The following is a 16,583-nucleotide window of genomic DNA, read 5'->3' on the forward strand; positions in this document are numbered from 1 at the left end:
GGCTATATCTTACCAAATCCTAAATTATGAATAAAGTCATTCCCACAAACGATAGGATCTTCACGGCGGTTGTAGGCCCAAGTGGTTCTGGGAAAACTGACCTCATATTCAGCATGCTGCAAGGTCGGTCCTTCTACCCAGCATTTCCCAAAATTTATTACTTCTACAAAGAGTTCCAGGACATATTTACAGCTATGCAACAAAAAATACCGCACATTGAGTTCATCAAGTATTCCGGATTGGATATAACGAAAAAGCTTTCGGACTGTCTGCTCGTTTATGATGACTCATGCGAGGAAATTTTTAACGACAAAGAGTTTGTGAAAATAGCAACGTCAGGAAGACACAGAAAACTTCATATGATCTACGTCAAACACAACTTATTCCAACAGAGTAAATGGTCGCGGACAATTGATCTAAACACAACTCATATAGTTTTATTCAAATCATTGCGTGACATTCAGCAAATAGAATACCTCGGAAAACAGTTAAACTGTCTCCAATTACTCAAGGACGCATACAAATTAGCAACAGCTCAACCCTATGGACATTTAATCATTGACCTGGATCCTAAAACAAGTCAAGGCTTACGATTTTCTTCTCAACTCATTGGTCCCGAACCATCAATATTCTATATTCCTTCGGAGGAAGCTGTTATTACACCAATTACGAATGAAAAAGAGACATTTGCTTATGCTGAAGCGCTGGTGCGTTAACAGCAACCCCAAATCGAAAAGCAAGAGAATTTTTTTAGCCCAAGATATTGAATTCATTTGGTTCCTAAGCGATTGTGTAATGAACGTGCTCTCTGGTGTTGTCCCAATCAACAAGAAAGAACTACAACAATTCGAACCTCAACTACGACAACTTTCTGAAAAATATTTCAGTGCGCTGGAAAGAAGTAAATTATTCCAGACAACGAGAGGGCATTCTCTGATTCAACTAATTGCCAGACCTTGTCTAGAGTATCTACAGAAAAATGCCAACTGAGGAATTTGTGCTCATTCCTTGCAACATGTTTACAACTGAACAACCTCAAGTTTCGCAAATATTAAACAATCCACTAACAAAAAACAAGTCGAAACAACTATCGCTTCTACAGAGAACTTCAAAACAAGAGCCACCAGAAGCGGTCATACAGCAGAACACAGAGCAACAGACAGATGACGTCATGGTTTCCGATGAAGAAGAAAAGCAACAAAGTATCCCAGACGACAATAAACGAACAGAGTTTGATGAAATCAGTCAGAGTGTGATCGATGATATAGATTTTCTCGAAAAAGACAAATTTGGAAAAGCAAAAAAAATTTTGAAGAAAATCAACGGATCACGCAACATTTCACTGGACGTTGAAGGTAAAATCCTAATTAATGGAAGGAACACCGACATTCCAGCATCAACTTTCCTCTACGCATTACAACAAACATCATCAAAACTTTTGCCTGACGATTATCAAGTATTGAACTATTTGAATCTTGCACCACATCTCACTTGTAATACTTCTGCAAAGAAGTTCATTAAAATTCCGAAAGAGCAAAAACTACGTCAGTTTCCAGATGGAGCAGCCAGTGAACAGAAACCTGCTATCGAGAGAGCAGAAAAAACAGAGACTGCTAGCTTTGATGAGGAAGGCTTCGCAGACGCAGAAGAAATTAAAACGCCAACAAGCTGGAAAACTCCATTCAGCGGAAATCAAAAAACTAAATAAAGTTTACACGAAAGGAAAAGCAGCATTTCGAAGTGTTGCTAACATAAAAGAGGAAAGCGGCTTTTCCCCACAAAAAAATTGAAAAATTCCTTCAATCGAAGAACTCATACACTAAATATCGTCAATTCCGGAAAAGTTTTCCACGATTGAAGGTAGTTGCTTACAGAATAAACGAAATCTGGTCCATGGATGTAGCCTATATGGACAAAATAGCCAAGCACAACAATGGGGTCAAATACCTATTGATTGCAGTTGACGTTTTATCACGCTATTTACGTGTTCAACCTCTCAGAACGATGTATTCGAAGGATTGCGTTGAAGCCTTCAAACAAATGATAAAGACGAAACAACCAGAGAAAGTGTGGCCAGACAAAGGCACCGAATTCAAGGGCGCGTTCAAAACATTCTGTGAAAACAAAAAGATTCATTTGTATACAACCGAAAACGAAACCAAATCTGCGTTTGCGGAAAGAAATATTCGGTCACTTAAAAACATTATATACAAATACTTGGAAGAAAAATGGACTTGGAACTATATAAAGGAGCTTCCCAATTTCGTAAATATCATTAACAGTCGTGTTAACCGCGTTACAAAGTTAGCCCCAAATAAAGTATTCAAAAAACATGAACCATTTTTAATTTCGATTGCTTTGGACAACAATAAATATAAACCACGATTTGAAGAGGGGGACCTGGTACGAATAGCGAAACCAGACGATACCTTCAGAAAAGGTTATACTCAGAATTATACAGACGAAATTTTCACAGTACTAAGATTGGCTACAACAAGTCCACCTACCTACAATCTGGTTGACGCAAACAACGTTAAAATCCTTGGGAAGTTTTACGAACCGGAATTAGTACAAGTTGATGCGTTAAACACTGAAGAGGAGCAATGATTTCTAACAGCAATGAGTTTACAATTGACTTGTTATCAAATGCATCAATGGACGTTTTTAATGGAAATACTATGGCATCATTTCGGAACCAATTATCACAACCGATACACTTACAGGGAGAATGGCAAGTAGCATTGACATCTCTATCTTTTCCATCAAACATCAACAACGTGAACTCTGGAGAAATAGTTGTTTACAAGAATTCAATGACCAATCCAAATGAGTCGAGTAATCGATCAGGACAACTCAGAAAAATTCGGACTGGTATTTACAACAGCTGGGAAGATCTAGTCTCGGAGATTGTTCGCATTGCAAGACTAAAACAGTTTGATCGTAAGTTCGACAAGATAACGCAAAAGCTTGTGTTAACATTTGGGGAAAATGAAGGATTGTCATTTCAAGACAATGAAATTCCCAGCATTCTTGGTTTCAAGGGGACCCCGGACCCTGCACACAATGGTTTTGTTCACATTGGTTACAAGACAAACTTGGAAAATGGGGCTCCGAACTCTCCTAACAGACATTTTGGTATTTTCCCCGTTGATATAACATGTGGGTCACAGCTTATTTTTGTGTACCTTGATATTATTGAGTATCAACATGTGGGTGACTCACGTGCACCCATTCTCAAAATTATTGAATCGGAGAGACGTCTGAGAAACGGTAGCCTCAACACAGTAGCACCTATTCACCATAAAACCTATACAAACTTGGACTACAAGCGTTTACTTTCAAACAATATCCAGAGCATCAAAGTTGAGCTGAGTAGTGAAACTGGGAAACTGATCCCTTTCACTGGAATTGGTAAAGTTGTTATAAGTCTCAAATTCCAGAGAACAAGCTAACTGATGGAAGCCTATTATAATAATCAAGCATCCAATTCAATGCCCCATTTCTCAGGACATTATAGACAAAGAGGAAGTGGATTCGGCGCATTAGCTGCTGGCATTGGTCGTGTTGCATTACCCCTAGCCCGACGACTTATTTGGCCAGCAGCAAAAACAATTGGAAGAGAATTGCTAGTGCAAGGTGCACCAGAGTTATTAGAATTTGCAACAAAAAAGAAATCAGTGAAGCAAGCTCTGAAAAGTACAGTTGCAAAAACAGCGAGAAAACAAATCGGAGGAGCACTTCAACGAGGACGAAAAGCAATCTATCGAAGGAGGTCGAAGAACAAAGCATACAAAAAGCAGTCTCCACCAAAGAAAAAGATCACTTCGCGAAAAACGAAGCCACAAAGAAGTCGATCAGATTTCTTCTCAAAAGTAAAAAATGCGTACTAACATTGTTATTCCCACAGAGGCAACACATAGCTCATTAGACTTGTTCGAGAAACCTCCCCTTCTTGTAACATTTGATCAATCGTTCGAGCAAAAAACAGGACCTTTGTACTCGCCCACTGGATCTTCGTTAGAGTTTGAAATAGTCGGTGACAGAAATAACTTCATCGACCTACAGAAAATTTATCTGGAAATCAAATTTCGAGTTGTTCGAAATAATGGAAACGATTTACGCTTCACCACGGGAGATGCCAACAACAGTGACACGCCACATCTAGCCAATAATGTCTTACATTCCCTTTTCGCCGATTGCATAGTGTCAGCAAACGGCATCAAAATTTCTTCCGCCAATGGGCACTACGCACACAAAAGTTTCATAGAAACAGAATTTTCTCATGGATCGGATGCGAAAAAAACCTGGCTGAAATGTCAAGGATATGATTATGAAGCAGACCCAACAGGCGTCCCAGCCGCTACAATCACAGCTCGACAAGAAACTGTGAGAAGATCTGCTCAACTCACAATGTATGGAAAAATAGCTACCGATTTCTTTTCATGCGAGAAGCATCTAACTAGTGGAGTAACGCTGCGAATTTCTTTCCGACGATCACAGGATGACTTTGCGATTGTGAGTGAAGACGGGGCTAAATACTATAAAATCAAAATCGATGAAGCAAATTTGTTCGTGCGAAAAATGACAGTCTCCGATATCGTGCTTGGTGCAATCGAGAAAACACTTCTCAAGACACCTGCAATGTACCGATATAATGAAGTTATTTCGAAAGCTTTTCTAGCAACAGCTGGGCAACAGAGCTGGAAGCAGGAGGATATTTTTACAAAAGAACCTATTCGTAGACTAATTGTCGCTATGTGCCGCAGCGATGCGTTCATCGGTACTAATACGCTCAATCCATTTTCATACCAGAAGTTTGATTTGAATGAGATAATAATTTACCGTAATGGGTTCGCCACAGCTGGTACACCAATATCAACAACTGATAATAAACGACTATACTACAACCCGATGGCTGCACTAGCTTATGTAGAAAATGGTCACGGGATATCTCTATCTGATTTTCCTAACCATTACATTATGGTGTTTGATCTCACCAGCACTCAAGAAGCCACGCATGATTTTTTTCATCCCGAGCTAACAAACTCTTCATTATCTGTGGAACTCAAGTTCGGTGCAGCGTTGCCCCGCAACATTGAAATTTTATTTCTCGGGGAGAAATGTTCAACAGTTTATATCGATTCCTCGAGAAACGTTTTTAAAAACGCTCTTCCTATAATCTAATGGATGAAGATAAAATATTCAAATTGATTCTACAATCCGGTCATTTGATGTTTAAATTCAACGGTGTTTATGCAGCTGACAATTTCCCCTTGCACATACCAACCAACTCATTTGCTATCGTTAACGCTTCACCAGCCTCCTCACCTGGATCTCATTGGATTGTGCTTGCAAAGAGATATGCCTACCCAATAACATACTGTGCCGACCCGCTGGCATTACCTCTCTATTCATATAAACACATATCAGACCGATTTCAACAAAGCACTAATGATAGCATTATAGTGGACCTCATGGAAGACAGACGTGACACAAATAAACCCCTACAAAGTGCAGACTCTCAAATGTGTGGACTTTATTGCATTTATATAGCTCATTGTGTTCTCAATGATAATTTTCCATTCATTCCCGATATCAATGAAATTCAACTGTTGTCTTTTATAAAACATATGAAGTAAACAATTATACACGCTTTCTTTTTTAGTTAGGTCGATGACTCACCAACCGAAAATTCACCTTTATAAAGATCTAAATTCCCCCTCCCCTGGAAAAACAAACTAAATCGTTCAACTGTGACAAAAACGTTGATGGCTTGTAAACAAATTCAAGTTCTTCAGACTTGTGTTGATGGCTTGTAAACAAATTCTTGTCTGGACCCGAGTGCGCTATGTAAACAAAAAGTAACGCTACCAGGTTGAATTGCGTCACTGTAACGCGATGGCCCCTCGATAAAAACAAACAAAGAGGAGACAGCTTGCTTGCATCCGATTGGCTAATCAACTTGTTGAAAGCGGGGTCCCCCGGACTGAAAAATTACTCATTGCTTTTTGCCTTACACTTTGCGTTCAGTTGACTCAAACTTGGTACATTTTTGTCACTTCTTAATTAATCGTTCCTTTCACCGTTACTCTCTTACAGCAACAATCAATTTTTGTGGGATGGGGCAAGCCAAGTGCGAAATTTTTCATAAACTACTGGCAAATAGAAGAAGCGTTCGTCGACATCGGAAAGAAGTGCATAAGATCTATCCTCAAACAAACTCATTCGAGTGCACTGAATGTGGTTTCACCACGAGAAGCCTGTATGAGCTAACAGGACACATGACTGTGCAGCATGCGGCGACCAGTCCACGATACTGCATATACTGTCAAAAATGTTTTCCACGTGACGCTGATTATCTTGAGCACATGAACACTTTCCACGGTCTACCAGCTTGGAGTGTAGAGGTAAACAACCTACAGGACTCAGGAATCATACCAAGCGAACGCGCTTTCGGCGATACACTGAAAGTCTATGAGATTACCGTCGGGTCAAGAGACGTTGATCTATTACACGTTATGCAGCTAAAACGTCGAGAGATTGAAAACATTATCAACATTAGTGTTCAACAACACTCACAAAAAGTTCAGTTCAACTCAGTTATCGATCTCGTCAAACCCACGAAAACCGATGATGATCTATCATTAAGCCAGCCCGATAGAATTTCGGTTCATGTTGCATCAAAAATGGAACGAGTGGATTTCGGTGGTCTTGCAGATAAAACCTTCCAAGCAATGGTAGAACAGATGCTCCTAGCGCTCAACAATTTTGCTTCCCATTGTAGCGGTTGGACTCTCAACCAAATTGTCAACATTGAAATCCGATTAGCAAAAGCTAAACCGATAAGGGCATCGTCATATTTAGCACTTCCAGGCAAACTAGCGCGCACATGCTCTCTACTGAATATCAGAAACCGAGAAGACGAGAATTGTTTTCTGTATTGCTATACTGCCGCCTACCATTTGAAGTTTGGCCCTCGACTTCTTCCTCCTGGTACACCTTCACGCAGAATGACCAGCCCTGTAACATATGGACCAGACAACCCGCTTGCAAAACAAGCAGATGGTGTGTTTGACATGCCTATGGGCTTCCACCAGATGACTCGCTTTGAAGAATTAAACAAGGTCTGCGTCAACGTATTTCGGTAAGTTAAAAATCTTTCTTTTTGAAAAACTTTAAAACTAAAAAGAAGATTATGGCACAAAAGCAAATGAGGAAAAAAAGATAAAAAACCAAAAAAGTTTGAATATTTTAGCTACGCTGAAAACGGACTGATACCATTCCGAGTTTCCAAAAAACAGAACTGTGAATTCAACATGGACCTTCTTCTTCTTAGCGACGGTCAAATGCATCACTACGTTTTAATCAGAAACCTGCGATCTCTTATTCATAAAGTCAAGGAACGAGTAGTTAGAACAGATAATCATATTTGTAGAAACTGTTTTCATGTTTGCACCTCAAAAGAACGATATGAAAAACATTTAGAACTTTGCTGGAAGAACAAACCAGCAATCGTGCGTATGCCAAAAAACACAACGTTTGTCTACAAAAAGTTTCAGTCCCGTTGGTTTGCTCCAATTGTTGGCTTTTTTGACTTGGAGTCAATAATTGAACCTGTCTCAGGATGTCAAAACAACCCAACCAAATCAGAAACAAGAACAATAGAAATACATAAACCGTGCAGCTATGCAATGTTGTTTGTTGCTCAGAACCAAACTGAACCGTTTCATTTTGAATGTTTGACAGGTCGAAAGGTCATGGAACAATTTGTTCAGTCTTTAGAAAGCATAGCAAAACGAGTTTACAGTGTTAAACAGCAACACAAATATTTCTCTGGCCAGCCTCTCATCGCGAAAGAAGATGCCGCCAATTGTTGGATATGTGAAGAACCATTGGAACACAATTTTAATAACCCGACAGTTCTAGATCATTGTCACTTCACTGGAGAATTCCTCGGATGGGTAACATGTAACATTAACAGGAGGTTTCTCAACTATACTCCGCTATTTGCACACAATCTCTCAAACTACAATCTTCACCATGTAATTCTTGCTCTCCAGGGTAGCAACATGAGGAATACTGTATCAATTGTTCCGAATACAGATGAGAAATATATAGCTCGGGAAATTGGGGTTCTAGTCTACAACCGTCAGGACAAGAATGGAGTGATCAAACCGGTGTATGAGTATATCAGGCTACTAGACTCATTTCGTTTCATGGCCTCGTCATTGGATTCTCTAGCACAAAACTTACCCTCTGATCAGTTCACTTTGCTAGAACATCACTTTAAGGATTGGCCAGAAAGTTCAGTGCAAATGTTGAAACGGAAGGGATTTTTCCCCTATTGTTACATTGATAATTTCACTAAACTGAAAGAGACCGCACTCCCACCACGAGAAAAGTGGATGAATAGTATCCAACAGTATCAAGTGAGCGTTACTGAAGATGAGTACAAACATGCGCTGGAAGTTTTTGAGCAGTTTCAATGTGAAACAATTGAAGATTACTATAGTTTGTATCTAAAAACTGATGTGTTTCTTCTAGCTGCAGTTATGCTCTGCTTCCGCAAGGTGTGCTACGAAACATACGGACTGGATTGCTGTCAGTACTATACCGCTTCCAATCTCTCTGGTGATGCTATGTTAAAGTTATCTAAAGCGCCTTTGAGACTCCTAAAAGAGAGAGAACAATTGGATATGGTAGAAGGAGTGAATCGTGGTGGCGTAAGCTCGATTTATAACAAGCGGCTGGCGGTTGCGAACAACAAATATCTACCAAATTTCAACCCCAAAGCACCCTCAACCTTCATAGTGATGATTGATGCAAACAATTTGTATGGGGGCATAATGGAAAAGTTTCCATTGCCATTGAACAATTTTGAGTACACTGACGGAAACTGGGATCCCGAAATTCAAAAAGCGTTCATCCAATGCGTGTTGGAGACACCTGACGATAGCGATATTGGCTACGTATTAGAAGTGGATTTGTCGTACCCAGATGAACTTCATGATCTTCATTCAGGTTTTCCCTTGGCCCCAACAAAACAAAAAGTTGACGCATGCTGGTTGGGTGACTATCAGGAAGAGCTTTTGAATGATATCCAGATGAATGCGCCGCCTTCGAGTAACAAATTGATCCAGACCTTGTTCCCCAAAAAGAACTACATTTTGCACTATCAAACATTGAAGCTCTACGTACAGTTGGGGTTGAAAGTTGAAAAACTACATCGATCACTCGCTTTTAACCAGTCGAAATGGCTAGCGCCATATGTAAAGTTGAACACTCAGAAGCGAAAGCAAGCCAAGAACAAGTTCGAGGAGAACTTCTATTAATTAATGGTGAACAGCGCATTTGGGAAAACGTGTGAGGGGAAACGCAATCGCATAAAAGTAAAACTGGCTCGAATTGAAGAAGAGACACTGAAATGGACCAGCGCTCCACAGATGAAGTCGTTCAAAATCATTGATGAGAACTTGGCAACGATAAGCTTGAATCAGACTGAAATAGAGTGGGACAAACCAACTATCGTAGGTGCTTGCATCTTAGATCTTTCGAAGAAATTCATGTACGACTTCCACTACAATACAATGAAGAAACACTTCAATTGTAAACTACTGTACTCGGACACGGACTCGTTTGTTTATGAAATTTTTTCAAACGACTTTTTCGCAGACTTGAAGCGGAAGACCACAGTGAAGGACCTTTTCGATTTCTCAAACTTTCCAACTAATCACGAGATGTACGATCAAAGCAACGCAAGGGTGACACTGAAATTTAAAGATGAGATGGGAGGAAAGATGATTTCTGAGTTTGTGGGGTTGAAGCCAAAGCTGTATTCAATCAAACTGGCAGATGGTTAGTCAACTTTTTTTTTCAAAACCTGAAAAAAGCCAAGAAAACAACAAAAAGCAGAATGAGTAAAGAAAAACCGGATAAAAAGTATGAAAAAGAGACCTAGGATTAGATTTCCAAGACAAAACGAAAGAAAAAAAGTGAAAAACAAAAACTAGAATGCACGAACTTCTATTTTAGGTCTTGCAAAGCAGTCGGCGAAAGGTGTGACGCAAGACGCCAGGCGCATGATGACACATGAATTATACAAACAGGTTCTCACAGGAGGAGAAACTGTTCGACTTATCAACACCAGAATTGCATGGAGCAAACACCAATTAATGACAATTGTGTGCAACAAGAAGTCACTCTCGGGATACGATGACAAGCGGTATATTTTAAACGACAAGATCACAACTCTACCATTTGGCCACCACGCTCTGCGCGAGGAAATGTTCATGCGTAACGTAGTACAGGATCCAGATTGGGGTTCGAGTGACGAGGAAGAAACTGTTGTACACGTTGCCGAGTCATTAACGCCAGAAAGTCAACTACCAACTCAATACACAGGTCCCCAAATGTCAGCAGAAGTCTGGTCTCCGCCGGATCCCGGTCTCAATCAGCGTGTTTACAGTGACGATGAGCTTGAAGCGGACATTGCAGATTTTGCAAATCTGACTCAACAAGTGATTGAGGACGAAATTGAAAGATGTTCCTTTATAGACGATCAGGCTGCTGATTCAGGTTCGTCGCCTAGTCTTCTAGACCCAAGACCCGTATCCCCCATTCATGTTTCTACTAACTCTTCAACAGAAGAGCAACCCATCAACCATCCCGGACCCTCAAAAAGTATGAAAAAGTGCGCAAAACGAGCGCTGGAGCTGATATCAGACAAAGAATCTATCAATGAAGATAGAATAAAGAAATGGAGAGTAGTACAAATTGACTCTGATAGTGACGACAATTAAATTCTGTGAAATAACTCTGCTTTAGTTTTTGTGACTTGTGTTTTGTTTTTCCCGTTTGAATAAAAAAGTCTTTTCAACTCGAGTTACAGAAAAATTGTACTGCATAAGTCTTTTAAAGGTCCCGCATAGGCAGTTTCAGTTTATATCTAAGTCATTTTCATCCTCAGTACCTTCAATCCGTAGTATAAGTCTTTTAAAAGCTTCCATATAAGCAGTTGATCCATTTATATCTAAGTCATTTTCATCCTCAGTACCTTCAAGCCATTGTATAAGTCTTTTAAAAGCTCCCATATAAGCAGTTGATCAATTTATATGTAAGTCATTTTTATCCTCAGTACCTTCAATTCTTTGTATAAGTCTTTTAAAAGCTCCCATACTAGTAGCTGATCAATTAATAACTAAGTTTTTTTGTCCTCAGTACCTTCAATCCATAGTATAAGTCTTTTAAATGCTCCCATATAAGCTGTTGATCAATTGTTAACTAAGTCATTTTTATCTTCACTACCTTCAATCCATAGTATAAGTCCTTTAAAAGCTCCCATTCTAGTAGCTGATCAATTGTTAACTAAGTCATTTTCATCCTCACTACCTTCAATCCATAGTATAAGTATTTTAAAAGCTACCATATAAGCATTTGATCAATTTATATCCAAGTTTTTTTTGTCCTCAGTACCTTCAATCCATAGTATAAGTCTTTTAAAAGCTCCCATATAAGCAGTTGATCAATTTATATCTAAGTCTTTTTTGTCTTCGATACCTTCAATCCATAGTATAAGTCTTTTAAAAGCTCCCATTTAAGCAGTTGATCAATTAATAACTAAGTTTTTTTTTGTCCTCAGTACCTTCAATCCATAGTATAAGTCTTTTAAAAGCTCTCATATAAGCAATTGATCAATTGTTAACTAAGTCATTTTTATCTTCACTACCTTCAATCCGTAGTATAAGTCTTTTAAAAGCTTCCATATAAGCAGTTGATCAATTTATATCTGAGTCATTTTCATCCTCAGTACCTTCAATCCATTGTATAAGTCTTTTAAATGCTCCCATATAAGCAGTTGATCAATTTATATCTAAGTCATTTTTATCCTCAGTACCTTCAATCCATTGTATAAGTCTTTTAAAAGCTCCCATACTAGTAGCTGATCAATTAATAACTAAGTTTTTTTTGTCCTCAGTACCTTCAATCCATAGTATAAGTCTTTTAAAAGCTCCCATATAAGCAGTTGATCAATTGTTAACTAAGTCATTTTTATCTTCACTACCTTCAATCCATAGTATAAGTCTTTTAAAAGCTCCCATTCTAGTAGCTGATCAATTGTTAACTAAGTCATTTTCATCCTCACTACCTTCAATCCATAGTATATGTCTTTTAAAAGCTCCCATATAAGCAGTTGATCATTTTATATCTAAGTCTTTTTTGTCTTCGATACCTTCAATCCATAGTATAAGTCTTTTAAAAGCTCCCATTTAAGCAGTTGATCAATTTATATCTAAGTCATTTTTGTCCTCAGTACCTTCAATCCCTTGTATAAGTCTTTTAAAAGCTCCCATATAAGCAGTTGATCAATTTATATCTAAGTCATGTTTATCCTCAGTACCTTCAATCCATAGTATAAGTCTTTTAAAAGCTCCCATACTAGTAGCTGATCAATTAATAACTAAGTTTTTTTTGTCCTCAGTACCTTCAATCCATAGTATAAGTCTTTTAAAAGCTCTCATATAAGCAATTGATCAATTGTTAACTAAGTCATTTTTATCTTCACTACCTTCAATCCATAGTATAAGTCTTTTAAAAGCTCCCATATAAGCAGTTGATCAATTTATATCTAAGTCTTTTTTGTCCTCAGTACCTTCAATCCATAGTATAAGTCTTTTAAAAGCTCCCATATAAGCAGTTGATCAATTTATATCTAAGTCTTTTTTGTCCTCAGTACCTTCAATCCATAGTATAAGTCTTTTAAAAGCTCCCATACTAGTAGCTGATCAATTAATAACTAAGTTTTTTTTTGTCCTCAGTGCCTTCAATCCATAGTATAAGTCTTTTAAAAGCTCTCATATAAGCAATTGATCAATTGTTAACTAAGTCATTTTTATCTTCACTACCTTCAATCCATAGTATAAGTATTTTAAAAGCTCCCATATAAGCAGTTGATCAGTTTATTTCTAAGTCATTTTTATCCTCACTACCTTCAATCCATAGTATAAGTCTTTTAAAAGCTCCCATATAAGCAGTTGATCAATTTATATCTAAGTCTTTTTTGTCCTCAGTACCTTCAATCCATAGTATAAGTCTTTTAAAAGCTCCCACATAAGCAGTTGATCAATTTATATCAAAGTCATTTTTATCCTCAGTACCTTCAATCCATAGTATAAGTCTTTTAAAAGCTTCCATATAAGCAGTTGATCAATTTATATCTAAGACATTTTTATCCTCAGTGCCCTCAATCCATAGTATAAGCGTTTAAAAAGCTTCCGCGCTATCAGATGGAAATGAAAAAAGTAGCTGATGTTTATTGCCAAACAACAATTCCTCTTTGTCTCGAAAAAAATAGGAACATGTTCATAGTTACCTCCGTAGATCATTTGTGTCGATTGTAGCAATCTGTCATAATCTACCCTACAACTGATCTAAGTGTCTAAGTGAACTCAGTGAGTGTTTGTGAATGGTGGTGCGTGTTAAAAGTTTGTGAACTGGTGCCGTCTAATTTTCGCAATGGGGTTTCTCTAAACCAGCAAGGTCCGCTTCTCAATCATTGGGGTTGCCAAAGTTAAGAAGGCAAGGAGTTTACCGGCGTCAAGCGAGTACAGTTCCTGCTACTCTTCAGACTGTTTATCTCAAGACTTTGTACTCCAGACAAGATATTAAAATTAATTCCCAATATATATAGAATTTATCAACAAAGAAAAATATAAAGGTGAGCAACATCAGAAATTGGTGATGAATTAAAATGCCATGAGACAAAGAGGAGAGTTTTGAAATAAAAAAACCCAAAAAAACTGGTCAAAAAGATGTAAAACTTAAAAGGACTAACTGAATTATTCCTTTACTGCAGTCGGTTTCCAACTTGCTCTCCTCGTTGCTCTCCACCTTGCTCTCCGCTTTGCACTCCCTTTTGCTCTCCACACTACTTTGTTCGGCCACAAAAATGTCACCAATACCCTTGATATGTACAAGTTAAAACTCGCTTAGGTAACCAGCAGGTAGCTTAGGATCCAACACACAAGTTATTTTTCACCAATACCCTTGATATGTACAAGTTAAAACTCGCTTAGGTATCCACTAGGTAGCTTAGGATCCAATACACAAGTTATTTTTCACCAATACCCTTGATATGTACAAGTTAAAACTCGCTTAGGTAACCAGCAGGTAGCTTAGGATCCAATACACAAGTTATTTTTCACCATTTCTCTTGATATGTACAAGTTAAAACTCGCTTAGGTAACCAGCAGGTAGCTTAGGATCCAATACACAAGTTATTTTTCACCAATACCCTTGATATGTACAAGTTAAAACTCGCTTAGGTATCCACTAGGTAGCTTAGGATCCAATACACAAGTTATTTTTCACCATTTCTCTTGATATGTACAAGTTAAAACTCGCTTAGGTAACCAGCAGGTAGCTTAGGATCCAATACACAAGTTATTTTTCACCAATACCCTTGATATGTACAAGTTAAAACTCGCTTAGGTATCCACTAGGTAGCTTAGGATCCAATACACAAGTTATTTTTCACCATTTCTCTTGATATGTACAAGTTAAAACTCGCTTAGGTATCCACTAGGTAGCTTAGGATCCAATACACAAGTTATTTTTCACCAATACCCTTGATATGTACAAGTTAAAACTCGCTTAGGTATCCACTAGGTAGCTTAGGATCCAATACACAAGTTATTTTTCACCATTTCTCTTGATATGTACAAGTTAAAACTCGCTTAGGTATCCACTAGGTAGCTTAGGATCCAATACACAAGTTATTTTTGGATCCAATACACAAGTTATTTTTCACCAATACCCTTGATATGTACAAGTTAAAACTCGCTTAGGTATCCACTAGGTAGCTTAGGATCCAATACACAAGTTATTTTTCACCATTTCTCTTGATATGTACAAATTAAAACTCGCTTAGGTATCCACTAGGTAGCTTAGGATCCAATACACAAGTTATTTTTCACCAGTACCCTTGATATGTACAAGTTAAAACTCGCTTAGGTATCCACTAGGTAGCTTAGGATCCAATACACAAGTTATTTTTCACCAATACCCTTGATATGTACAAGTTAAAACTCGCTTAGGTAACCAGCAGGTAGCTTAGGATCCAATACACAAGTTATTTTTCACCATTTCTCTTGATATGTACAAGTTAAAACTCGCTTAGGTAACCAGCAGGTAGCTTAGGATCCAATACACAAGTTATTTTTCACCAATACCCTTGATATGTACAAGTTAAAACTCGCTTAGGTATCCACTAGGTAGCTTAGGATCCAATACACAAGTTATTTTTCACCATTTCTCTTGATATGTACAAGTTAAAACTCGCTTAGGTAACCAGCAGGTAGCTTAGGATCCAATACACAAGTTAATTTTCACCAATACCCTTGATATGTACAAGTTAAAACTCGCTTAGGTATCCACTAGGTAGCTTAGGATCCAATACACAAGTTATTTTTCTCCATTTCTCTTGATATGTACAAGTTAAAACTCGCTTAGGTATCCACTAGGTAGCTTAGGATCCAATACACAAGTTATTTTTCACCAATACCCTTGATATGTACAAGTTAAAACTCGCTTAGGTATCCACTAGGTAGCTTAGGATCCAATACACAAGTTATTTTTCACCATTTCTCTTGATATGTACAAGTTAAAACTCGCTTAGGTATCCACTAGGTAGCTTAGGATCCAATACACAAGTTATTTTTGGATCCAATACACAAGTTATTTTTCACCAATACCCTTGATATGTACAAGTTAAAACTCGCTTAGGTATCCACTAGGTAGCTTAGGATCCAATACACAAGTTATTTTTCACCATTTCTCTTGATATGTACAAGTTAAAACTCGCTTAGGTATCCACTAGGTAGCTTAGGATCCAATACACAAGTTATTTTTCACCAATACCCTTGATATGTACAAGTTAAAACTCGCTTAGGTATCCACTAGGTAGCTTAGGATCCAATACACAAGTTATTTTTCACCATTTCTCTTGATATGTACAAGTTAAAACTCGCTTAGGTATCCACTAGGTAGCTTAGGATCCAATACACAAGTTATTGTTAATTGTTACCTTCATTGTTGAAAGTCAAAACTTGATTAAATACCGCTTGAGGAAAATTTTTTTCTGCTTGACAACTCATTGATAAAAAATGTAAGCTGTCTATTGTCAAAAATTACAACTCAGTTTCTCTGGAAAGGTTCACCAGAATTATCTTTATTAGCTTTACCTAAGGTTGAAAATACTCGTACCAAATTTTGTTTAAATTTGAAACATCGCTTCATAAGATTGTTTGCAAAGGTTTTCACAACCCTGGGTCTTTGAGTTCTTTGAGTCTTTTTTCTATTTTTCTTCAAACGGAACCGAGGTTGCGATACTTGCGCTAATATTGCTCTTGGTTCGCCCTGGTTGTCGATCGTAGGCTGTATATAATCACAGTCTATGTTTTCCTGGTCGTTGTTTGTCCTGTCTTGTTGGGAGTTGTCAGTCATGATCAAATTAGAGTCGAGATTTTCAACAATTTCTGTAACCAATATTGGTTCCTGTTGCTCGTCAAGATCTCCTTCATCATCAG

At 38.0% G+C, this 16,583-nt stretch overlaps 2 protein-coding genes across 2 annotated transcripts in view; one reads left to right on the forward strand and one right to left on the reverse strand.

Moving 5' to 3' along the window:
• LOC142350263 (uncharacterized) overlaps positions 1 to 16,583 on the reverse strand; it is a 484,377-nt gene that overhangs the window by 264,812 nt on the left and 202,982 nt on the right. The window lies entirely within an intron of this gene.
• Positions 1 to 16,583, forward strand: part of LOC142351115 (uncharacterized) — a 55,862-nt gene that overhangs the window by 2,196 nt on the left and 37,083 nt on the right. The window lies entirely within an intron of this gene.

Source organism: Convolutriloba macropyga, chromosome 12 (genome assembly GCF_964194025.1).
Source record: "Convolutriloba macropyga chromosome 12, txConMacr16.3, whole genome shotgun sequence".
Classification (NCBI taxonomy): domain Eukaryota; kingdom Metazoa; phylum Xenacoelomorpha; order Acoela; family Convolutidae; genus Convolutriloba; species Convolutriloba macropyga.